This window comes from Myodes glareolus, chromosome 24, assembly GCF_982192425.1.
Source record: "Myodes glareolus chromosome 24, mMyoGla1.1, whole genome shotgun sequence".
NCBI lineage: Eukaryota > Metazoa > Chordata > Mammalia > Rodentia > Cricetidae > Myodes > Myodes glareolus.
Window position 1 is genome coordinate 30,750,556 of NC_142049.1, and position 27,261 is coordinate 30,777,816.

The 27,261-nt window shown below is 43.9% G+C and overlaps 1 protein-coding gene and 1 long non-coding RNA gene across 7 annotated transcripts in view; one reads left to right on the forward strand and one right to left on the reverse strand.

Annotated features, from left to right (window-relative positions):
* Tjp1 (tight junction protein 1) overlaps positions 1–27,261 on the forward strand; it is a 249,004-nt gene that overhangs the window by 45,961 nt on the left and 175,782 nt on the right. The window lies entirely within an intron of this gene.
* Positions 1,931–20,644, reverse strand: LOC146889922 (uncharacterized). The gene is made up of 3 exons (XR_014999446.2): positions 19,688–20,644; positions 16,770–16,833; positions 1,931–4,820 (listed from the first exon to the last, which is right to left on the reverse strand). It is a non-coding gene; the product is annotated as an uncharacterized LOC146889922 (long non-coding RNA).

Genomic DNA, 27,261 nt, shown 5'->3' on the forward strand with positions numbered 1-27,261 from the left:
ATCAGCGCTGACAGGGATCCTCGAGGCCTGCCAGCTCAGAGTGTGCTGGAATCTCTTATGGAAGGTCCCACAAGGTCCACATGCTGGAGACTTGGTCCTTAGCAAGCTGCTGCAGGATGGTAGCTGCCTTCAGGAGGCAAAGCCCAGTGGGACTTGGTCCTTGTAGGGGACTGTGACCTCTGGGCATTTCCTACCTCTTTCTGTTTCTCTGCTGCCGTCAGGTGAGCAGCCTGACCCACATGTGTGTCCCATCATGATGCACCATGTGCTGTCACACGTGCAAAAGCAGCAGGGCCAGGGAGCATGGACAGAGTCCGCTGAGCCCACAAGCAAACCATTCCGCCCGACAGGGAGACAGGTCCTTGGAGGTGCCATTCAGGGAAGACTCTTGGTGGGGCCTGTGCCTTGGAGCTTGCCATCATTGCGTGCGCTGCAGCAAACAGACATCTTTTGGTTTTTGATTTTAAAAAGGCAGTGTCTAAGAAGGGACATGTGCTACCGTGGTTGGACGCTCACCGGCAGGTCGATGCTGTCACCACCCACTTTCTGAAGATGAAAACATCCAGATGTGTAAGTGCAGGACATCTGGAGTAATCAGGGCAAACCAGAAGTAGAGCCGAGGTCTGAGAGCCTACACGGCTGCATCCTTGCTTCACTGCTGCGGGTGTGGCAGGGCATGAGGGTGCCTCTGTACTCTGACAGCTTTGGGTGCCACCAGAAGGGTGCTGGCTCAGGGGAGGCTGAGTCCCAGCTTGAGAGGATTTCCTCCCAATGTAGTGCACCATCAGGGGTGCTTTGTGTGCTGGGATTGGGGTACTGCATGGAGACCACGGCACTGCAGTGTTGAGGGATGAGTGTCAGACACTGTGCTGAGAATGGTAGCTCCCACACTTAGTGACCGTCTGGGCATCACCATGGGAGGAGAATAAGGCATCCATGTACAGTTATTCAGTATATTCCAGTGAACGGATGAATGTGCTGCCCTCAGCGGCAGAAAACACAATGTTAAGTGTCACCCAGTCTCCGCTTCTTGTTGCTATAACAAAATCCTGGAGACTGGGTAGTGTATAAAGAGTGGAAGTAGTTTATTTGGCTCACAGTCCTGGAGGCTAGGGAATCCCAGGCCCTGGCCCCAGCTCCTGGTGGAGGGGGCGGTTCTTGCTTACATCATGTGGTGAGACAAACCGCCAGGTCAGAGAGGCCTTGCTTGATTAGAAAGCCCCTCCTACAGCCATCCCTTAACCTGTTACTGGATTCAACCACTCTGGAGATCAGAGTTCTCAGCAGTTCTTAAAGGTCCCACCTCCCAGCATACAGTGGAAGAGGACAAAACACAGCATTTGATGATCCAGGCCTATTGCACACTCTAGAGCCAGGCAAAGTAGTGAACACCTTTAATCCCAGCCCTCGGGAGGCAGAGGCAAGTGAGTTTAAGGCCAGTCTGTCTATAGAGTAGGGTCCAGAACTGTCAGGGCTAGGCAGAGAAACCCTGTCTAAAATGAAAAACATAAAACACTCGAGAACAAGTGACGTGAAGTTTGCAATGCCATAGACTGTTGTTGGAGGCCACTCATTTGTCTCCTGGCCATCCAGACCCGAAATAATCACACAGAAACCATATTATTACAACACAGCTTGGCCTGTTAGCTCACACTTCTTGTTGGCTAGCTCTTGTATCTTAAATTAACCCATTTCTATTCATCTGCGTATTGCCACATGGTTGTGGTCTACCGGTAAGGTTTCATCGGGTGTCTCCTGCAGCGGCTACATGACTTCTCCTTGACTCTGCCTGTTCTATAGATAGATAGATAGATAGATAGATAGATAGATAGATAGATAGATAGATAGATAGATAGATAGATAGATATAGATATAGATATATATCTTTTCCAGCCTAGCTATATTCTGTCAAGCCATTGACCCAAAAGCAGCTTCTTTATTAACCAATGGCAATAAAACATATTTACAGCATATGGAGCAGACGCCCGTATCGATAGACCTTTGGTTGTATGGCAGACTCCACCCTTGGCTTACTCAGCCTGGCTGGTGGCTGCTGAACAAAGCAATGCTTCTGGAAGCTGCTGGCAGGGGTGGACACTGCCAGCATTCCCATGGATTAGCCTTGCTGTTTACAACCAGTGTGTGCCGGTTCAGCCCCCACATTCCTCGGAACTAAGAACACTGGCATGTTGGAGTGGTGCCTGTCAGGTAGCAGTGATGGCTGGCCCAGTGGCCTGGGCCCTCCAGCATTCCTAGGATAGCAGCAGGCTGTGGACGAGTGCACCGGGCCTGGAATGTGGTTTCAGAATCGGATTTCTTGGGAAGGGCGAGAGATTGGCCACCCTGTCCTCCTCTGATCAGTCCCTGTTTCTGAGTTAATGGGATCTTGTTGTGTTACACCAGTACAGGGGCTGTTAGGGCAGGGCAGGGTGTTCAGAGAGAGCAAAGAATGTGCTACACCCGTGTTGTTGTAGAATTTACAAGTCGGAGATCAGGAGATCACCATGGAGGCTGGGGAATGGGGAGAGAGAGCAAGCACTGACTATGCTCTGCTTTGCTTTTTTTTTTTTTTTTAACAGATCATTGCTTCTTTATTTCAGAAGCTCTGAAATGAATACTTTTCTACCCTTTGCCTGGCCGTATTCTGCTGTATTACTCCGTTTTGTTATTTAATCCGGCTGGGCGTGGTAGCACACACCCAACGTCCCAGCCCTTGGGAGGCAGGGCAGGGTGAAGATGAATTCCCGGCCAAAGTGGGCTGTGTGGTGAGTTCCAGGTCAGTTTGCGCTCCTTACTGAGACATTGTTTCTGGGAGATAGAAAAGAAAGATGCTTAAACCACAGCGAAACGCTACCCTACCCTGTTAGACTAGCTATTGCCAAGTAGCAAAAAAGATTGATAAAAAATTGTTGAGAGGGACCCAGCGTAAAGGAACTCTAGTGAATGTTTAGCGGAATGTAAACTAGTATAGCCAGTATAGGAAACAGTATGGAAATTCCCCCAGCAGTAAAACTACAGCTACCACATGATCCAGTAACCCCATCCCTTCGTGTAGAAATTAAATCAGCATGTTGGGGGGCATCTGCACTTCTGTGTCTATTACAGCAGCATGCACAGTAGCCAGAATATGGCATCAAAATCAATTTTAATGTCCACTTATGGAGGGATGGGTAAAGAAGGTGTGAATTCAAACATCGTCGTATGGCATTCAGCTGTAAAGAGAGTCAAACCCTGTCATTTGCTAAGCCAGGCAGAGGATGCTGAACACTCTGTCATTCTGCTGCCCCTAAAGCCTGAAGCAGTTGGTTGCACACACATAAAGAGTAGAATAGAAGCTACCAGAGACTGGGAAGGAAAGGGGAAAGAGGACTGGGCTGCAGTGGCTACAAGGTTACCATAGGAGTAAGTTCTGGTATTCCACGGCACAATAGCAGGCTTAACAGTAATACACCGTGTCCTCAATTAGTCAGAAGAGAAAATTGGGGTGTCCTCAACATAAAGAAGTGATGAAACCATGGGAATGGGTGCGCTAACTATCCTGACCTGATCGCCGCCCAAAGGTACACACCAGCAAAGCATCGTATCGAACCATAGGTGCAGATATTATTGGGGAATAACAATAAATTTATTTATCCTCTCTGTGACAGCTGAACATTCTGTTGAGCACAGCTTCAGTGGATATGGATTTGAATATTTATATTATTGTCTTCCATGAGTAAATTTCTCAATGTGTATTTGATATATAAGGGTAGGAGCAATTAATTTTCCCACGGTCCTGGGGATGGGCCTTGTGCATGACGGCTAGCTCTCTGCCACCAAGCAGAGAGACCAGTTTGCATTTTGATGCACTGGGCCTCCTTTCCACAAAGGAGCAGGGAGATTGCACTACCCCAAAGGGTCCTACGTCTTCAAGGAGAGCGCACGCACATGCACGCACGCACACTCTTAGTGGGTAACTTCTTAGTATGTATTGATTTGGTGTGGAAAGACTGTTCTTCAGGGTCCTTCTTGCCATGTCATTTTGTGCCACCTTTTTGTTGAATATTTTTTTATATGTTCTTTTTAATTTTTTATCTATTTTTGTTTTGTTTTTGTTTTTTTCAAGACAGGGTTTCTCTGTGTTGCGCTGGCTGTCCTGGAACTCACTCTGTAGACCAGGCTGGCCTCGAATTCCCAGAGACCCACCTGTCTCTGCCTCCAGAATGTTGGGATTAAAAGTGTGTGTCACCACCACTGGCCAAGATTTTTTGTTTTTATGTTTTTTACGACTTTTATGAAGTTTCCGAGTAGAAACATTTAGATTTTATACAGCCAGGTGTTTCAGATGGTCAGCGTTTCCCTGCTGCTTTATGACAAGTTCCAGTGCCGATGGCATCGACATTGTTCATGGGCCTTGGCCACTGTTAACCTATCTGCTATTCCATTATTACCTTTCCTTTCCCGCGTGTTCTCCGTCGCTTCTAGCAACCATTTAATTTCTCTTAAAATGCCGCCTTCAGTGTTACTCTTCAAAATATTTATTCTTCGGCAGAGACGAGAAACTTGGAACCCTCAATTAGGCATTTCCCACACAGCTAACCCTTGCGTCTTCACACCAATTATCCCTTTCCACGTTGGCTAAGTTTAGACGATTCCGAACTGCTAACTGAAGGTTCCCTTAGCAGCTTCCACCGTGCAGCCTTTTCCAGATGTGTTTCTGTGTAGCCCAAGGGTTAATCCCCAAAGGAAAGCTCCTAGTTATCCCATTAGCAGACTGCTGCTTGCTGACTTAGACTCTTCATTTCTCTACTTCTAAGAGATGTGCCTTTCAATTTCTTTCTCTAATGTGGAAAGAGAGAAACTACATTAAAAATTCTCCCCAGCCAAGGTCTTTTTTACAGGGTTTCTGTGTGTAGTCCTCACTGTCCTGGAACTTGCTGTGTAGACCAGTCTGGCCTTGAACTCAGAGATCTGCCCGCCTCTGCCTGGCAAGTGCTGGGATTAGAGGTGTGCACCACCATGCCAGGTTTAAACCTTTGTTTTTATTCCGTGCGTTATGTCACCGTGTATAGTCATGGTGAGGAGAACCCACGTTGGGGCTGAGAGCGGACTCTATCTCTGAATACTAATTCTGTAACTTCCCAGTTGTGAAGTCAACAAATACTATCTACACTTCTTTCCCGCCTGCCAGTTCCCAAATAATTGATATGGAAATTAATATTAACTATAGATGCTCAGCCTTGTTACTAGCTAACTCTTACAACTTATATTAACCCATTTCTGTTCACTGATGTGCTGCCACATGGCTCAGGGCTTGGTACCTCATCTTATACAGGTCCTGCTCACTCTTCACCTGGCTGGTGAGTCCTCTGACTCCACCCTTCTTCTTCCCAGTGTCCTTAGTCTCATTTTCCCACCTAACTTATCCTGTTCAGCTATTGGACAGTCAGTTTCTTTGTTAAACCAATCACAGAGACATATATTTATGCAGTGTAAAGAAATATTCCACACTCTAAGACATGACTGAGGATATTGTATAGAAGTATTAGTGTTAAAAAGCCATTACAGACCAGGCAGTGGTTGTGCATACCTTTAATCCCAGCAACCAGGAGACAGAGGCAGGTGGATCTCTGTGAGTTTGCGGCCAGGCTGGTCTACAGAGCAAGTTCCAGGACAGCCAGGGCTATGTGGAGAAACCTTGTCTTAAACAAATGAACAAAAAGCAAAAAGGAAGACGTCATTACACGGGCTAGAGAGATGTCTCGGCAGTTAAAGGCCTTTGGCTGCTCTTAGAGAAATTGGGCTCCAATCCCATCATGTACATGGCAGCACATAAACACCTATAACTCTAGTTCTAGGAGGACTAACACCCTCTTCTGGACTCCAGGGCACCAGGCACTCCTGTGACACACATAAGCACATTCAGGCAAGACACTTATACACTTATAAAATAATTCGTTTTGTTTTTCAAGACAGTGTTTCTCTGTGTAGTTCTAGCTGTCCTGGAACTCACTTTATAGACCAGGCTGGCCTCGAACTTACAGATCCACCTGCCTCTGCCTCCTGAGTGCTGGGATCAAAGGCCTGTGCCCCCGCCATCCAGCTAAAATGATATTTTTTTTAAAAGGAGCCATTACAAGTGTTTGTTAAGAATACAGCAGAGTTGTATGCCTTTGGTCTCTAGCACCGAATAAACCTGGTGTATAGCACATCTGTAATCCTAGCACTTGAGAGCTGAAGACAGGAGAGCCAGGGATTCAGGGTCATCCATTATCACTTACAGAGCCCAGCCAGAGGTCACGTGATAGCCTATCTCAAGAAGAAGGAGACAGAGCCTGCTCCAGAGGGCAACACTGTCAAAGCACAACTACTGACAACCCCATGGACTTGATCACTCAAGAAAGACTTTTGTAGCCAGAGACCTAGGCCGGAGTGGGCCTGAGAAGGCATGGACATTTGCAGAGGCAGGACTGAGTCAGCAACCTAGGCTAGAGCAGACCTGAGACAGTGAACTCCACAGGAGCAGGAACAGGGGAGCAACCACTGAGCAAGTGGGCCACAGCCAGAGATCACTGCAGGTCTGGGCCTGAGTCTGGGACTTTCAAGGGAGTAGACCTGAGCCAGGACCCCGTGGGTCTGGGCGTAAGTCTAGGACCTCTGAGGAAGTAGGTCTGAGCCAGGTCCTCTGCAGATCTGGGCTCACCCAAATCTGGGTCCTCCGAGGGAGTAGATCAGAGCCAGAGATCTTTGTAGGACCAACCACAAGCTAGGGATCTCTGCAGGAGTAGATCCAGACCAGGGACATTTACTTAAATAGGTCTGAACCAACAACGTAGGCCAGAGCAGACCTGAGACAGCAAACTCCACGTGAGCAGAGTAAAGCCCTGGAGTGCTGAGTGACTTCCAGGAACACGGAGTGACCAACAGGGTAACAAGAACTGTGGCACTGACTGTACCATGAGGAGCAACCATCTAAGCCTTGGATTCACTGGCACCTAGAAGATTAATCACCAGAATCACAGACAGCCCCAACCACACCTATTAGAGGAAAAGATGAGTAGACAAGGTAAGAACACACCCAACACCTCAAAGAGCAACACAATACCAGTAAAATCTAGAGACCTTTCAACAGCAAGACTTGAACAACCAAATATAGATGAAGCAGAAGAAAATGACCTAAAAGAAAACTTCAGGAGAATGTCTGAAACTCTTAAAGAGGAAATGAAAAATACCCTCAAAGAATTGGAGGAAAAGGCAAAAAAAATTGAAAGACATCAGCAAGTCCCTTAAAGAAAATCAAGAAAAAGCAATCAAACATATGAAAGAAACTATTCAAGACTTGAAAACTGAAATAGAGACAACTTAAAAAACACAAACTGAAGGAATTATAGAAACAGAAATCATGAAAAAACTATCTGGAACCACAAACACAAGCATAAACAGCAGAAGACAAGACCTGGAAGAGAGAATCTCAAGCGCTGAAGATACAGTAGAGGAAGTAGACTCGTCAGTCAAAGAAAACATTCAATCTAACAAAAGCTTAACCCAAAATATCCAGGAAATATGGGAAACCATGAAAAGACCAAACTTCAGAATAATAGGTATAGAAGGAGAAGTTCAACTCAAAAACACAGAAAATATACTTAACAAAATCATAGAAGAAAACTTTTCCAACCTAAAGAAAGATATGCCTATGAAGATCCAAGAAACTTACAGAACACCAAATAGACTGGATCAAAAAAAAGTTTCCTTGCCACATAATAATCAAAACACTAAACGTACAGAATAAAGAAAGAATATTAAATGCTTTAATGAAAAAGGCCAAGTAACCTATAAAGGCAGACCTATCAGAATTACACCTGACTTCTCATTAGAGACAGTGAAATCAAGAAGGTCATTATCAAATGTTATGCAGACATTAAGAGACCACGGATGCCAGACCAGACTATTATGCCCAGAAAAATTTTCAATTACCATAGAAGGATAAAATAAGATATTCCATGACAAAAATCAGATTTAGCCAATACTTAGTCACAAACTCGGCCCTACACAAAATATTAGAAGGAAAACTCCAATCCAAGGAAGTTGACTACATTAACAAAAACACAGACAATTGATGGTCATAGCAGCAATCTCAAAGAAGAGGAAAATACACAAATTAACATCACCAACAACAAAAACTAAATTAACAGGAGATAACAATTACTGGTCATTAATATCCCTTTATTTAAATGGACTCAACTCACCTATAAAAAGGCACAGGCTAACAGATTGGATACAAAAACAGAATCCATCCTTATTCTGCATACAAGGAACACACCTCAACCTCAAAGATAGACATTGCCTCAGAGTAAAAGGTTGGGGAAAAAATTTCAATCAAGTGGACCCAAGAAACAAGCTATCCTAATATCTAACAAAGTAGACTGCAAACTAAAATCAATCAAAAGAGACAAAAAAGGACATTTCATATTAGTCACAGGAAAAATCCATCAAGAGGAAATCTCACTACTGAACATCTATGCTCCAAATACAAAGTCACGCTCATATGTAAAAGAAACACTTCTAAAGCTTAAATCATACATTAAATCCCATACACTATTAGTGGGAGACTTCAACACTCCCCTCTCACCACTGGACAAGTCAGTCAGGCAGGCAAAAAATTAACAGAGAAATAAGGGAACTAACAGATGTTATGACTCAAATGGACTTAACAGACATCTATAGACTATTCCATCCAAACAGAAAAGAATATACCTTCCTCTCAGCACTTCATGAAACCTTCTCAAAAATTGACCACATACTTGATAATAAAACAAACCTCAACAAATACAAAAAAATTGGAATAATCCCATGTTATCTTTTTCTAAGTCATAAATTGATTGACCCATTAGCTCAGGCTTCTTATTAACTCTTATAATTTATATTAGCCCATTATTCTTGTCCATGCTAGCCACATGGCTCAGTATCTTTTTCAGTGAGGCAGTCACATCTTGCTTACTCTGAGACTGGGTTACGACTGCAGACTGAGCTTTCTATTCCCAGAATTCCCTTGTTCTTGTTGCCCCACCTCTACTTCCTGCCTGGCCACTGGCCAATCAGCGTTTTATTAAAATACAATTGAAAGGGTACAAACCATTGTCCTACAGCACTTCCCCCTTTTTTTAAACAAGAATTCTGAATCTAATATCCTTTGTTCAGAATTTCTCCTGACCATTATCCATAACAACTTATAACCCACATTTTAAACAAAGGAAAATATTCATGGTCTATTTTTTAGGAATGTGGGCATAGTTTTCTAGGCTACTTCCTACTGATTGGGGGTGCTGATAATCTTATGGGGACACAAAGAAAATTTAGAATTATGGTCAAGTTGTGACTGGAGTATCCTGTGAGGCTTGATCATCTCAGGCAGCAGTCTTGAATTTGTTCTAGATGTAGAACTCAGAAATCTGGGCCAACCATGCCTATCAGAGCTTTCTCAGGGGGTCTTCCTTGATCAAACCTGATTTTTCTTAACCCAGAATAAATCCACAGCCTCTCATTTCCTGTGGAAATAAAAGCAAAACCTCTTCTCCAAAGTAACATACCTTTTGACTTCAATTTTAAAGTCAAGGTATTTTCAAAATACCTATCTTGGATTAATTCAGCAGCATTTACAAACAAATATCTTTTAGCAGCTGTTCCTCCTTCCTCAGTATTTAGACAATTCAAAGAGAACATAACATACAGTATCCAGTTTCTCTGTGTTTCCCATCTTTATGTGGCTTTATTTTAAACTCTATTTCTTTTATTTTTAGTTTTTAGCTCTTTGAGACACGTTTTCTCTGTGTGTCTTTGGCTGTCCTGGAATTCATGCTGTAGACCGGGTTGTCCTTGAACTCACAGAGATCCACCTGCTTCTGTCTCCCAAGTGCTGAGATTAAAGGTGTCTGCCACCACACTTTGAACTCAGAGAGATCTGTTTTCCTCTGCCTCACAAGTGTTGGGATTAAAGGTGTCTGCTACCACATCTTGAACTCACAGAGATCTGTCTGCCTCTGCCTCCCAGGTGTTGGGATTAAAGGTGTCTGCCACCACACCCAACTACTCTCTCTCTCTCTTTTATTTTTTATTTTTAGGACATTTTTACTTTTTCTTTTATCTCCCAAGTGTACATATATTTTTAAACACACTCTAAACCATTTAGAGGTTTTCATCTGAATCTGTCTTTACTATATATCTCTCGTTATCTGACCACATAAGTCTTTAATTTGTTAAGCAATATGGCTAGGATTAAAGCCGTGGCTTTAACGGCTAGATTTAGCCCATTTTTTAGCTTTCTGAGAGTCTAGCGTCATGGCAGAAGTACTGGCCAGAGCCATGTTTATTGCCACAACTCTATGGCGTTTCAAGGTCCCTGCCACTGCCAAGAAGCATGCATGCTATAGGCTATTTATAAACATCATTTAAGTGTTTTGTGGCAGAGCCTCTTAAAAGGGCTGGAAAGATTTGCAGCTAAAGCTGAGTCAGGAAGCCTCTCTTAAAAGAGACACATTTGCCCCTAGCAAACAGAGCCCACCTGAGAAAATGTTGCTATCAATAAGCCATGCTTAACTCTATTCTTTTCTGTCTAGAATTACTTTCCAAGCTCACTAAGGCTTTATGTGGATGAAATTGTCCACATGTTGGACACCATTCTTTTGACAGAAGTTTCTGTCCTGCCAGGTTCCCGCAGTTGTTAAGTCCCAAAGAAATCACACAGAGGTCTACATTAATCATAAAGTGATTGACCCATTAGCTCAGGCTTCTTACTAATTCTTATAACTTATATTAGCCCATTATTCTTGTTCATATTAGCCACATGACTTGGTACCTTTTTTGGCAAGGCAGTCACATCTTGCTTGCTCTGTGTCTGAATCACGACTGCAGACCTAACCCCATGTATTTTATCAGATCACCATGGCTTAAAACTAGAATTCAACAGCAATACTAATTCCAGAAAGCCCACAGACACATGGAAATTAAACAATGCTCACCTGAATCATCAATGGGTCAAGGAAGAAAAAAAGGGAGAAATTAAAGACTTCCAAAAATTTAATGAAAATGACCACACAACATACCCAAATTTATGGGACACAATGAAAGCAGTGTTAAGAGGAACGTTCATAGCACTAAACGTCTACATAAAGAAGCTGGAAAAACCCTACACTAGTGAATTAACAGAACATTTGAAAACTTGAGAACAAAAAAGCAAACTCACAGAAGAGAACTAGATGGCAGAAAATAATCAAACTGAGAGCTAAAATCAACAAAATAGAAACAAAGAAAACAATACAAAGAATCAGTGAGACAAAGAATTGATTCTTTGAGAAAATCAACAAAATAGACAAACTTTTAAGTAAACTAATCAAAAGGCAGAGAGAATATCCAAATTAACAAAATCAGAAATGAAAAGGGGAACATAATAACAGACATAGAGGAAATCCAACGAATGATCAGGTCATATTTCGAAAATCTGTACTCCACAAAATTGGAAAACTTAGAAGAAATGGGCAGTTTTCTGTATAAAAATCACTTACCAAAATTAAATCAAGACCAGATAAGAAAATTAAACAGACCTATAACTGCTGAAGAAATAGAAACAGTCATCAAAAGTCTCCCAACCAAAAAAATGCCCAGGACCTGATGGTTTCAGCTCAGAATTCTATAAGATTTTCAAAGAAGAACTAATACCAATACTCCTCAAACTGTTCCATACAATAGAAACAGAAGGAACATTGCCAAACTCTTTTTATGAGGCTACAATTACCCTAGCACCCAAATCACATAAAGACATTACTAAAATAGAATTACAGACCAGTCTTACTCATGAACATTGATACGAAAATACTAAATAAAATACTAGCAAATTGAATCCAAGAACACATCAGAACCATCATCCACTATAATCAAAGTTGGCTTCATTCCAGAGATGCAGGGATGGTTCAAAATATGAAAATCTGTCAATGTAATTCACCATATAAACAAACTGAAAAATAAAAACCACATTATCATCTCATTAGATGTTGAAGAAGCTTTTGACAAAATACAACATCCCTTCATTATAAAGGTCTTGGAGAGAGCAGGGATACAAGGAACATACGTAAATATAATAAAGGCAATATACTACAAGCTAACAGCCAACATCAAACTAAATGGAGAGAAACTCCCAGCGATTCCACTGAAATCAGGAACAAGACAAGGTTGTTCACTCTCTCCATATCTATTCAATATAGTCCTAGCTAGAGCAATAAGACACCAAAAGGAGATCAAAGGGATACCAATTGAAAAAGAAGAAATCAAACTTTCACTATTTGCTGATGATATTATAGTTTACATAAGCAACTCCAAAAACTCTACCAAGGAACTTCTACAAGTCATAAACACTTTCAGTAATGTAGCAGGATACAAAATTAACTCAAAAAAATCAGTAGCCCTCCTGTACACACACGATAAATGGGCTGATAAAGAAATCAGAGAAACATCACCCTTCACAATAGCCACAAATAGCATAAAATATCTCAGAATAACTCTAACCAAATAAATAGAAGACTTATATGACAAGAACTTTAAATCTTTGAAGAAAGAAATTAAAGAAGATACCAGAAAATGGAAGAAGTCCCCCATGTTCTTGGTTAGGTAGAATTAGCATAGTAAAAATGGCAATCTTACCAAAAGCAATCTACAGATTAAATGCAATGCCCATCAAAATCCCAGAAAAATTCTTCACAGATCTTGAAAGAAAGTTACTCAACTTCATAGGGAAAAGCAAAAAACTCAGGACATCCAAAACTGTCTGTACGATAAAAGGATTTCTGGAGGCATCACAATCCCTGACTTCAAACTCTACTATAGAGCTACAGTACTGAAAACAGCCTGGTATTGGCATAAAAAACAGACAGAAGGACCAATGGAACCGAGTCGAAGACCCGGATATTAATTCACACTTTTGAACATCTAATTTTTGACAAAGAAAGAAAAAAATTAAAAATGGAAAATAAGATGGCACATTTAACAAATGATGCTGGCATAACTGGATATCAACATGTAGAAGAATGAAAATAGATCCATATCTATCACCATGCACAAAACTCAAGTCCAGTGGATCAAAGACTCCAACATAAAACCAGCCACACTGAACCTCATAGAAGGGAAAGTGGGAAGTGCACTTGAACGCATTGGCACAGGAGACCACTTCCTAAATATAACCCCAGCAGCACAGACACTGAGAGAAACAATTAATAAATGGGACCTCCTGAAACTGAAAAGCTTCTGTAAAGCAAAGGACATGGTCAACAAGACAAATGACAACCTACAGATTGGGAAAATGATCTTCACTAACCCCACATCAGACAGAGGTCTGATTTCCAAAATATACAAAAAAACTCAAGAAATTGGTTATCTAAAGAACAAATAATCCAATAAAAAATATGGAGTACAGACCTAAACAGAGAACTCTCAACAGAGGAATCTGAAATGTCTGAAAGACACTTAAGGAAATGCTCAACATCCTTAGTCATCAGAGAAATGCAAATCAAAACAACTCTGAGATTCCATTTTATACCTGTAAGAATGGCCAAGATCAAAAACACTGATGACAGCTTATGCTGGAGAAGATGTGGGGTAAAGGGAACACTCCTGTATTGCTTGTGGGAGTGTAATCTGGTACAGCCCCTTTGAATGTCAGTGTGGTGATTTCTCAGAAAATTAGGAAACAACCTTCTTCAAGACCCAGCAATACCACTTTTGGGTATGTATCCAAAGGATGATCAATCATGCCACAAGGACATGTGCTCATAGTAGCATTGTTTGTCATAGCCAGAACCTGGAAGCAACCTAAATGCCTTTCAATCAAAGAATGGATAAGGAAAATGTGGTACATTTACACAGTGGAGTACTACACAGCAGAAAAAAGTAACAACAGCTTGAAATTTGCAGGCAAATGGATGGAGCTAGAAAACATCATTAAGTGAAATAACCCAGTCCCAGAAAGACAAATATCATATGTAGTCACTCATAAGTGATTTTCAAATATAAAGCAAAGAAAACCAGCCTACAAATCACAATCCCAGAGAACCTAGACAACAATGAGAACCCTAAGAGAGGCATACATGGATCTAATCTACATGGGAAGTAGAAAAAGACACGATCTCCTGAGTAAATTGGGAGCATGGGGACCTTGGGAGAGGGTTCAAGGTGAGGGGAGAGGCAGGAAGGGGATCAGAGAAAAATGTAGAGCTCAGTAAAAGTATTTAAAAAGAAAAAAGAGGGAAATGTTATTTTTTAAAAAAACTTAGGTTTGCCAAGAGAAATGGCAAAAGACAGAAAAAAAAAGACAAAGAAAGCAGTTTCCATTCTGTATTCTACAAATCATTATGTTTATGTAAGCTGGCTTGCATTACCAAGAACAACTGAACATTCTTAGAGCAGGCATCCTAAGAGGGTGGAGGGTGTATTTCCACTATGTGAGATCTTGACTTCAATCTCCAGCATCTAACAACAGAAATAAAATGTGGGATCCTTGCACTAGTCGGGACAGTTGAACCACAACGCTGTTGGCTGGCGATGGCTCGGTGGTCAAGTGATCAATAGCCCTTGCTGCTCTTACAGAAGACCCAAGTTCAGTTCCCCAGCACCCATGTGAGGCAGCTCATGACTGCCTGTAACTCTAGCTCCAGGGGATCCACCTCTTTCTTCTGGCCTCTGTAGACACTTGCGTGCTTGTGTACATGCACGTACACACATCATACACACATACACACATGAGTAAACAATAAATCTTTAAAAGAAAATAAAGTGGTGCCTTGCAGAGACACACTTAAAAGTAATTGCAGTGTTAGCTGTCTGCTGTAAGTAAGTAACCCAGCAGCAGCTTGCCTGAAGTGGAAGTCAATTCACACTGATAATTGGGCAATTTGAAGGCCGGGAGGTGGCTCAGTGGGTAAACCTCTTGTAGACTAAACAACTTGAGTTCAGTCCCCAGAACCCACAGAAATGTAGAAAAACAAGGACAAGAACAGACTCCCAGAGTTATCCTCTGACTTCTACATACATACACACATACATACAAAATCTCTCAAACACAGCACACCACAGGTACACACAGACACACACTCAGTCCACTACATATACCACAGCACACGTCACATACATATACAAACACACACAAACACCACACTACACACATACATGCCATGTACCACATATACAGACCAGAGATATACATATCTTCCTCATACACACACACACACACACACACACACACACACAGAGAGAGAGAGAGAGAGAGAGAGAGAGATTCTCTCACATACACACGTAATCAAATTAAAATTTAAATAAGTGGAGATTTGACATGCTTCACTATTAAACAGACCAAGTGAAAAAATTAATAAGGCTATATATGGTCTAAATAAGCAATCAACAAAGAGATCTGTAAGTGTTGGACTCTGAATCCCAACAATTTCAAGTGTCCATGACCCACTTATAGCATTTGATCTTACTTTAAGTTGGTCATTACACTAACAAAATAACTTTCAGGAAGGATGTGACGACTCATGTCTGTATCCTAATATAGCCCAGCTGGGAGAGCTGTGCAGAGTTCAAGGCTGCCCTTGCTGCACAGTGATTTACAGGCCAGTCAGGGCTACAGGATGAGGCATTGTTTAAAAAACAAACAAACCAGCGGCAACAGCAGAAATGTTCTAATAGTTTTGGAAAATAGAAATCAAACAGCATTTTTTTTTGAGTAAAAGTGGAGGTGAATAAGACTGAAATGAAGAGTCTGCGTGCATAGAGCAATGTGGTACAGACAGTATTCCTGACCTGTGCGCTGACGCACAGACAAGATGGGAAAGTCTGTGGTGTGTATATTTTACAATATTTGTTTTAAAACTTAAAAGAGGAGGAAGAGGAAGCAGAAGCATCAGCAAGAGCAAAGCAGTCGCCTAAGGACACCAGGAAGAATGCACAGCTGGTCCTGCTCTGAGCTCATAGAATGAGAGGGGACAGATTTGTCGCCCTGCAGACCTGGGTGTGAGTCACACAGCACCCACTGTCTTGAGAACTAGAAAAAAGTTTCCTTTAAAATTCACTTTCTTGAGTGTGGCACACATCTTTAATCCCAGCACTTGGGAGGCAGAGCAGATAAATCTCTGTGAGTTCAAGGCCAGCCTGGTTTACAGAGTAGGTTCCACAACACCCAGAGCTACATGTTGAGACCCTGTCTCAAAACAAGATTCACCGTCTTGAGGCTGGAAAGATAGTTCAGCTGCTCAGGGCGCTTGCAGGTCTTCCAAAGGCCCCAGTTTAGTTCCCAGGGCCCATGTTGGGCAGTATAACTCCAGCCCAAGGGATTCTGGCCTTTGTGGGCATCCACACGGACATAAATAAAAAGTAATATTAAAAAATAGTTCATTTACCTTAAGGTTCAAAGTATTAAATAGGTTATTTAATTCATTTTTAAAGACCCCCTTTCTCTTCATCTGGTGACTTGTAACAACCATCCCATAAGCTGGGCTGTTTATAAATAGCAGAAATGTATATATTACAGCTCTAGCAGAGAAAGCAGCTCTGTGGTGCGGGAATCTTTGCCCTCATACATAGTGACTTCCAAAAAATGAATATTTATATACTCATCTGAGCAGGGTTGCTGCTGCTGCTGTTATTGTTGTTGTTTGTCCCAGTGGCGGGACCTCCAGACTCCAGACTTAGTGGCTCACAAGGGCTGTACCATTGAGCTACACAAGCCCACCCCCACCTTGTACTACCATCACCTGTAACATGAGGGCCGGCTTGTTGGAGTTTCTGTCCTGCCCGGTACCCCACAGCCAGCAAGTCCTAAAGAAAATCATACAAAGTCTACATTAGGTTATAAACTGATTAGCCCATTAGCTCAGGCTTCTTGTTAACCCTTGTAACTTATATTAACCCATTATTATTATCTATGTTAGCCGCACAGCTCAGTACCTTTCTCAGCGTGGCAGTTCACATGTTGCTTCTTCGGTGGTCTGGGCAGGAATGTCAGAGGGAGCTTCCTGCTTCCCAGAATATTCTTGTTCTCATCGCCCCGCCTCTACTTCCTGTCTGGTTGACCCGCCTATACTTCCTGCCTGGTCAATCAGTGTTTTATTAAAATACATGATTGACAGAATACAGACAATTCTCCCACACCAATCACCTAAGGTTTTAGTGTATGGGTAATGAGGGGGCACACAAAAGCTATAGCACTTTATATCCCAGAAATATGTTTGTATTATATATATTAATTTTTAACATATATAATATATATTAATTTTTTAGATCAAGGAAATAAATAGGAATAAAATATAGACTTCTGGGGAAGTAACAATATTAAAACCATTAGATGTCAGCGTCTATGGAATACAGTTGAAATAATGCTTAGGAAGATCCATAGCATAAATGTCTATGGGAATAAAACAAAAATAAATAAAAATGAAGCAATGGATCTAACATTAAACTCAGAACTCTCAGAAAAGAAAAACAACAACAAAATGAACTAAAATTAAATAGGACTAATAAATACGAGAGCAGCAACTGCTTAGTGAATAGAAACAGAAGCAAGGAATTTGTCAAAAAAAAAAAAAAAGTGGGGCGGGGATGAGGGAATGAACCAGGCTGGGCAGTGGTAGCGCACGCCTTTAATCCCAGGCAAATCTCTGTGAGTTTGAGGTCAGCCTGGTCTACAAGAACTAGTTCCAGGACAGGCTCCAAAGCTACAGAGAAACCCTGTCTTGAAAAACAAAAACAGCCACTTAACTAAAATGAATTAGGGAAAGAAAGTGCCCTAGTTAGTTTAATTATCAGCTTGACACAGCCAAGAGTCATCTGACATCAGGGACTCAGATAAGACTGGCCTGGGGCCACCTTTGTGGAGATTGTTTCATTGTTATCTGATGCTGGTGGCCCTGCCCACTGTGGGTGGCGCCAGTCCCTGGGCAGGTGGTCCTGGGCTGGGTGAAATAACTACCCAGGTATAGATCTGAGTGAGCCAGCCATCATCACTCCACCATGCTTTCCGCATCAAGTTCCTGCTTGAGGTCCCACCTTGACTGCCCACAATGGTGGACCGTGACCTACAGGTAAACAAGTCAGTCTTTTCTCCGTGTCTTTAGTCACAGCAATAGGAAGAAAACTAGGACGGATATCTAGATGCATCAAAATAAGATACGATGGGGGAAATAGCCATTAAAACAGAAGAAATTTAAAGTGTAACTTTTTCATAACTGTGTTTTGCAAGCATAGCTGTAAAGTGAACTTCCTATGAAAATGTCATTTACTCAAATGATATCAGCAGAGACAGGAAGGAAGTCTGAGCCCAGCTATACAAGAGCAACACAGAAGAGCTTCCCCCAGGGAACTGTGTTCAGTCCATAAAGCTCAGACAACCCAGGGCTTCCTCCCAGAGCTCAGAGAGAGAGGACAAGTTCTGGTATCTTCTCATGAAGTGACCATAACATTAATACTAAAGTCTGATACTTCACACACAAAAAAAGGAAACTATGGAACAGTTTTACTTGCCAACATCAGTGCAAGTTTTTAGTAAACTGTTAGTAAAATTCAGTGGTATATTAAATAGCTATCATATAGACTTATTTCCAGAATTCTAATGCAACCCATTAATAGAATTTCTTTTTAAAAATTGATGAATTTTATCTTTTGTCGATTTCATATGTTTATAATGTATTTTGAATATGCTCGCCTCTCTTGTTCCCACCACTATAAACCTCCTTCCTCCATACCAGGCCCTCTCCCAGGTCCATGACTTGGTTTTGTTTTGTGACCCTTTTAGTTTAACCTGAGGCAGCTGTGTACCTGCTGGATTGGAAGTGTTCATTGGAACCTGCTGGGGTTGTTGTGGGTACACAATGATTTTTTTAGTTGTTGTTTTGTTTAGTTTTTTTTATGGCGCTATGGATCAAACTTTTTGTTGTTGTTTGAGACAGGGATTCTCTGTGTAGCCCTGGCTGTCCGAGAACTCACTCTGTAGACCAAATTGGAAGAATTCAGAGATCCACCTGCCTCTCTCTGCCTTTGAATGCGGGGACTAAAGGCATGTGCTTGGACACCCAGAAGGATCAAACTCTTGCTAAACTAGTTGTCTACCCCTGAACCACATCCTCAGCAACCTGCCCCCACCCCCACCCATGTGTATGTGCGTTTGAGTGCTGGGTGTAGGACCGAGAATTCAAAACATAAGCCTATAGGAGTGTTTCATATTCAAACTTTAACAGCATGACAACCAACAAAAATCTCGATATTTGAGTCTGGGGGATGAAATATAATCAAAACATTTCATAATAATAATTTTTTAAAAAGTTACACTGTTGCTGAGTGACAGTGGCACACGACTTTAATCCCAGAGGCAGATGGATCTGTGAGTTTGAGGCCATCCTAGGTTTTACAGAGTGAGTCCAAGACAGCCAGGGCTACACAAAAAAAAACCCCTGTCTCAAAAACAGCAACAACAATAAAATTACAGTCAAAACGAACGTGCTCTGTCAAAATGATACAAAATGACAATAAACTAAAGCATCTTGGAAGGTTGGGATCATGAGACAATGGATCTCCAGCCCGGAGACTGGCGAAGGTGATGGAGAGAGAGCCTGGTGGAAGTGTGGCTGTGCCTCTGTCTCATCCGTCACCTCACTGCACAGCCTGCTGGGGCACTGACCTGGCTCTCCGTGGTGCTCCTGGCAGGCAGGAGCTACTCAGGTGGTTTTCTGCCTGTCTGTTCCTGGTCCCTCATAGTGCTTGACCTTGTGTGTGAGTAGGTGCCTCGTGGTGTCTCTGCTAGAGGGAGAAGCTGCACAGTCAGGAAGAGAGAAAGAGGTTCAGCATTTCGTGTTTTCCTGAAGTGCGAACACCTGGGAGGGCGGCGTTCAGGGATGAAAATACTTTAGTCCGAGGAAACAATTAGTGACTTCAAGGCAGCCGGGCTCAAAGAGGAGAAGATGCAGGTGAGTGCGTGTCCTGGGTGTTCGGAGAGTCAGGAAGCTTGAAGGGGTGTTGTTGGTTGAATCATTCACATGAATCCTGAAATTATCCCAGGCAGCAAGAGAAGCCATTCTCGGCTGCCCTCGGTGTTTTATTAAAACCACAAGGAAGCTGAAAGGGTTTCCCAATAAATGCTCCAACGTGGAGTACCTGGACTCTACTGCTACCATTTCGTTTCCTTTGCACGGCTGTCTGTACATCCGGCTTCCCTTTTCATACGTTATCTGATTCATTTCAAGTGAATGGAAGATGTCGACCTGCCTCTCTCTTCTGGGAATCTTAGGAATTTGAGGGAAGAGCCGGCCGTAAAGCTAACAGGGCAGTGTTTTAAGTCTGGCAGGAAGTGGCTGACTTCGGATGCAAACAATGACTCAGTCTCTGAACCGACTTCAGGAGCCACCCTGAAGTCCTTGCACAGCAGGAGTAGCAGGACTGCAGCAGCTGACTCCTCGGGCTGGCATGCGCCACCCCTCCAGTCTTGCACCACCGCAGGTCTCTGCCCAGCAAGGCAAACATTCCTCCGCACCTGGGACACAGCTGGGGCAGACCGGACCCGAAAGGCAGCAAAGGAAAGGAAGTTCCTGTTTGCGAGGCAAGGCTGAAGCGCTGTGTTCTGGGAGGAAACAGCAGTCATTGCCTGGTTCCATCAAAACATCTAGGTGGACCTGATTCAAGCCTTTAGCTTCTGTTTCCTCCCCCTCCTCTGGCTTTTTCTGATCTGACGTGAACTGACTTTAATAGTTCCGGCACCTGTCTGGTACTGTGCGTATAGAGGACGTGACGGCCTAAGTGAAGTCAGAGACAGTTACGTGCTATTAAATGCTAAAGGGAAAGGATTGTTTGCTACATTTCTACCTGTGGGGAAAAGTCAAAAAGGAATGGATCCAGTGCCCACTCCTGAAACAGACCCAAGTCAGAATGTGCATGGCAACCCTTGTGATGTGTGTCGCTGGCACATCTTTTACCTGGCAGTGCCTCGGTATCTCTGTCCGTCCATGAAGATGATGGGGCCTTCTCTGCCTATGTGGCTTATGAAAATCCACATTAAAGAGCAGTGCCATTATAGGGCATTGTCTGGAGTCTTGTCTCCCTGGCAGAGTCTCCTGTTGACTCCCAAGCACAGAGGAAAGAGAGAGGCCTGGAGGCCCAGTTCCATAATAATTGACTGCTTAGTCCTGCTGGGGCTGGAGGAGAAAGGGAACTCTGGGAAGGATCCACCTACCAGGGGGCCCAGAAGGGATGAGGACTCCCCAGGGAACACTTGTCCCCAGGCTAACTGGGTGAGGAGATCTGGTTCTAAAGAACGGCTCTCCTTCCCCGCCTGGCACCCATCCCGCTCAGTCACCAAGGCTGGTGCTCTGACTGTCCTGGGTCCCCCACCAGTGCCTCTGTTCCCGCACATCACCAGGTTACACCTTATTTGTTTGCCTCCTAGTCTTACCTGACGATACCTTTGACCATTGTCCCTTCCCTTTAGAATGAAAACTCCGTGAAGATAGGAACTTTTTCGGGGGGGTGGGTATGTGTGCAGGGTCTCTGGTACATAAGACACAGGTTGAGTTCAGACTCACTCACCTTAAACTCTGGGTCCTCCTGCCTTAGCCTTCCAAGAGCTGGGATTGTAGGGCTGTGCCACCACACCCAGCTAGGAACTTGGCTATCACCTCTTTGTCACCAGCACCCAGAAAAGAACAGAGCCTGACACACAGCTGGCATTCAGAATGATGAGTGAGTCACAGGCCCGGCACAAGGTCAGAAACCTCGATCCTTCACACCCATCAGCCTGAAACCCTGCCCTGACGCTTCTCCACCGATCCCCTGGACTGGGGACGGGAGAGGGGACCCAGTTGGCCTCTATCATGGTGGGTGATTGGTGTTTTGCTTCCTTTAGAATTCTAACTTATGAATTATTTTCCTTTGAATTTTTAAAGCTTTATCTGTAAGTGGTGTTTCTCCTTCCTGAGAAGTTGAGAGTTCACTGCTCAGTTCCCCCTGTGCTGTTTTTTCATCTCTGTCTTAGCACACGGACAGTGAGATCTTTTAGCTTTGAGGACATGTCTTCTATTGTTTCTTTAATTAAACCCCCTTCTTTCTCTTTCTAGGGAAGTCGGCTAATTTGTAGCATCTATCTCAATTCTTACTGTTTAAGATCGAGTCTCCCATAGCCCAGACTGGCCTCAGACTCAACTATGTAACCCAACCTGACCTCGAACACCTGCACCTCCCACTTCTGCCATCAAAGAGCTGGGGCTGCACGTTCCAGCCACCACACCTGGCTTATGTGGTGCTGGGAGAATGCGTCCAGGGCTCTGTCCATGTTAGGCACGTGCTCTCCCAGCTGAGCTATGCCCTAGCCCTGATCTATCTATTTATACTATTTGCCTGACAAGTTCCATGGCTTAATTTTTCAACCCACCTAACGTGTTATTTATGATATTTTGTTTTTAACTTTCAAGAGCCCTTCCTTCTTTATGTTGCTTTCTGTACAGAAGGCTGTAAAGTTTCTCTAAAATGACCTCTGACCCTTTGCTATCTGCTCATTCATGACTCACTAGGAAGCAGGACTGGGAAGAGCTATGGACCGGCCCCAATTCACAGCGGGTAGGGGGGTAGGGGCGTGCGAACGTTCCCTGACAGATGAATAGATAAACACAGACGAACCCATTGGTGGGATGGACTATTACCCAGCCTTTCTAAGCAAGGCAGTTCTGAAATATGACACAGTGGAGGTAAACCTGAAAAATGACGCTGGTGAGATAAGGCAGGTGTCACAAGTCTCAGGCAGTTGTGGGTCCACTTATGTGAGCTATCTAGAGTTCCCACATTCACAAATCGTTTTGTGATTTTTGCTGAGGCTGAGGACACAGGGCAGACAAGGGGGATTGTGTGCAGTGGCAGCAGCATTTAATCTTGGGAAGACAGCAACCTCCATGATGCCTGGTGAGGGATGGCCGCACAGTGTGAATGCACCAAACTGGAGCTGTATGCTTCCCAAGGGTTAAATGGTCAATTTTATCATTAAAATAATAAGAATTGTCACTGGTAAGCATGACATCATGCATTCTCAAGCCTTCTCTGAGAAAAACTCCTGCACAGGGTCTGAGGAGGCCTGGGGTCCCGCGCACCACTACACCCCCTCTTCCCTTGCTAACTCTCTGAGTCCTGTTCCCCACTTTCAGCCTGAGGCTCAGAGAAGAGGCAGCACCCTCCCCAGCTGCTGCTTCCCCATCCTGTCCCTGCTTCTCTGCTCAGTTTCCATCTTCTAAGAAGTGTTGCTACCTCTGGGTCTCTTGGATTTGTTTTTTACTTGATTTATGGCTTTTGTTGTTGGTGGTGGTGGTGTGGGCAGGGATTCAAGAGAGAAGTGATAACATGTAGCCGTTTCTTTTAATTAAAAGTTGGCATGCCTATTTCTAATAGTAGCGTTTATGTAATTAAAGACACAATCATCTTTTTAATTAAACTCACACCTGAAGGAAAATTCGAGATTTTTTTTATTAGTTCATTTTATTTTGTTCACATCATCCAAAACCCAATCAGAATCTTAAACCACCTGGCCTGGGGCGATGGTAGAGTGCGCCTTTAATCCTAGCACTTGGGAGGCAGAGGCAGGTGAATCTCTGTGAGTTCAAGGCCAGCCTGATCTACAGAGCAAGTTCCAGGCCCCAAAGCTACAGAGAAACCCTGTCTTGAAAAACCAAACAAAAACAAACAAACAAACAAACAACACTTGGCAGTGGTGGAATGGCTCAGTGGGTAAAGGCTTGTCACCAGGCCTGTCACCTGAGTTCCATCCCTGAGCCCAAGATATAGGAAAGAGAGACCCAGCCCCCAGAAGTTGTTTTCTGAGCCTACTAGCACACCTTGTGACACCCTGGCAGAAACCTCCCACTGCAATAAACCCCCTGGGCATTGTGCCCAGCTGAGCTGGCATCCTTTGTCCTGATGGAATGAGACCTTTCTTCCTCCCTCCCTCCCCTACCCTCTCCATCTTTAAAAATTTTAATTTATTTTTCCTCTTTGATAACTTCGCACATGTGTATGATGTATTTTGGTCAATTTCACCTCTCATTCTCCGCGTTCATCCCACCCCCAGCCTTAGTGACCCTTCCCTTCTAACTTTATGTCTTTGTTGTTTGGGGCTTTGTGCCACGCTGAGTTGAACTGAGTTGTTTGGGCGTGGGCTGGGGGTTATTTACTGGAGCATGGGCACTTTACCAGGGACTGCATCGGCACTGAAGAAATTGACTCCTCCCTCCTCAGCCACCATTCACTACTCAAGGAAGGGTGGGGCCTCCCACGCCCCTTCCTGATCTGTGAAGGAATGTTGACCTTCTTGTACCAGCCTAGAGCAGGTAGGCATGGCTGTGGTGTGTTCACGAGTTCAAAGGCCATATCATGTCCCAAGGACTGCATTTCACAAATGAGCCATTTCTTAAAACAGAAGTCAACCGTAGCCACCATGACAGCTGCAAGGACCAAATCCTAAGTGTCACACCTTCATGAATTCTCTGAAAAAAAAAAAGATTAACATTGATTTGATTAAATATAACCCAGAAAATATGCCACGGTAGAGATGAGATGTGTGAGTTGTGTGTATGTGTGCCTGTGTGTGTGCATGTGTGTTTGTTTATGAGTGTGTGTTGCATTGTTGTGTGTGTGTTGGTAGCAGGAAGGATGACTATGGAAGGGTCTGGGAAGAAAAGGCCGTATGCTATCACAATTCACTGGTAACACTTTATCCCAGTTTTGTAGTGTAGCTTTGTAAATGTTACTCAAAGAAAGCAATACATTGGTTTTAGACCTAATTTATGATGATCATCTGTTAACAGGTATGTCTGTTGCAGGTGAGGTCGGTGAGAAAGAATCCGTTTTTGAATGACATCAAACACTGTGTGAGCTCGGGAGCTGAGCAGTGAGACAAGGAAAATGGCTGGGCCTAGAAAACAGTGTGCGTACAAGACAGTGCTTATGTAGGGATTGTAAATACACCCACGACCTGGTGGTTTCCCCTTAGCTGTCATCATGGGAAGCAAAGAGACTCTAATGCCACCATCTTTCTTCCTTTTTTAATTAGGAATGAAGTTAGTCAGCCTCTGGTGGATTAGATGTGAGCGCGCTCATTGCCCATTGAGGACATACAGTGGCGTCTTCTCCACTTATTCTGTTACACTGAATCCTGTATGTCTATGTGGGGAGGCAACATACACTCGTTGGGCACTCCATTGCCCGTCTGAGACCTTCCAAAGTGCTGCGGATACATTGAACAATGATTTGTTGGCATTTTACGGTGTAGTGAGGCTTTCCAAATCGCTGCAATTTACCAATACCCTTTTATACACAGATTTGAGAGCAGAACAGCCCCTCCAACTGAATAAATTTCTCAAAAGCTATGCACAAGGCAGTTTTCCATAGTGATAGTTTTCTTACTAAATTTAACTTCAATGATTACAAATTAAACCCTTCAAACACGGCACAATGTCTCTTGAATTAGAATGCTCACACAGAGAAAACGCTCACCTGACATTCACAGTTAACTTTATGATTTTTTTTGGAAACAATTGTTGTTCTGGTTTAAGTAAAACGGCACTGTTCCCCGAGTGGCTGCAGTGGGCAGCGGATCCCAAGACCATGGCAGGTCACGGAGGCAGCCAGTCCTAGGCAGGGAGCCCCTGAGTGGTCTGTGAGCCATGAGGGGCAGTGAGTCCCAGGCAGAGAGCTGTGTGGCAGGTGAGAGACCCAGAGGGACAGGCACACCATGCAGAGTGAGGTTGGATATTTATTTAGTAAGTTATGGAAGGGAAGAGGAAGGGGAGAAGGGGAGAGCAGAGAGGGAGAGAGAGAGAGAGAGAGAGAAACGGGGGAGAGGAGACAGAGACAGAAGCTGCTGCCTCTTGGGGGAGAAACAAAAAGGCAAAGAGCTCAGACTGGAAGTGGTAGGAAGATTGGCCTGCCTCAGAGGTGGACTGGGAAGGGGGTGGGCAGGTCTTATCTCTTAAACAGACAGGACAGTCCATTCCCATCTCTTTTTTTAAAATAAAAAGGCAGGAGGTTCGGCACAACAGGTTAAAGGAATTGGGGTGGCAGATTCTCAAGACAGCTTCCTGCTTATTTGCGGGTGTCATCTTGGGGGGGAACCTGAGAAGGCAGGGTGCTGGTCACATCCTGGTGTAGCTGGCCTCTTTGCTCCTGTCCTGTGTTTGTGGTATGGGAATGCCTGGTGTCTCTTACACCTCTTTAAGGTATTGGCAGAACAGAGCACAAAGTTAAGTTTGAGGTAGTGGGTCTGGTTAATACCTATTTACACAGAGCCATGCACAAGAACCACTAGGGTTTCTGGTTATTCCTATGGTAGTTGGTAGTTAGTTCTCTGGCTTCTTTTTCCTTCCTTCCTTCCTTCCCTCCTTCCTTCCTTCCTTCCTTCCTTCCTTCCTTCCTTCTTTCCTTCCTTCCTCCCTTCTTTACTCCCTTCTTCCTTTCTTTCCTCTCTCTCTCTCTCCCTCTCTCCCTCCCTCCCTCCCTCCCTCCGAGCTCTCTTTCCCCAGGTACCTCCTTCCCTGGCCTTTGTGGGTCCTGCTCCTGCACAACTCAGCTTGACTCTTGGCAGCACGTACCTGCCATGTCACCAACAAGCAGAGAACCCCTTGTGGCTTTTCTGACAGCCATCACTGGTGACGGCTGAGAGCACAGGTTTATGGACAGAAGGAATCCTGTTGCTGCCTTCCCAGGTGGGGTCACAGCCCTGGGTACCGGGGGCTTCTGGAGACAGTAGGAGGGATGGGCAGAGCAGGTGAGGGAGGGTTCTCTGTGGAGTGTGCTGGTCACTGCCAGGCACCGAGACCCAGTGAAGAGAGCTCTTAAAAATACAAATGACCAGAGACCCACAAGGCTGAGTCCCTGGAACCCTAGGGCAAGAGCAGGCTTCAGGGTGGCCTTGCTGGGTGGTCAGCTCTGCCATGCTCTTCTCCGTATTGGAGAAAGTTGGTTTGAATCAGAGGCATATTGCCCATTCTGTCATCGCAGCAATCACAGAGCCTGGGGAGTTAGAAGAAAGGTCTAGGTGTCTGACACGGGGTGGGCGTTACCCTGCCTTGAACTCCTGGTGCCTGAGTGCTAGAATTGTGGTCAAGGATGACCTTAATCTCCTGACCCCTTTGACTTGAGCACAGTTTATGCCCTGCTGGGGACTGAACCCACAGTTCCCTGCATTGCTGGTAAGCACTCTACCGAGTGGGTAACACCCCTATTACT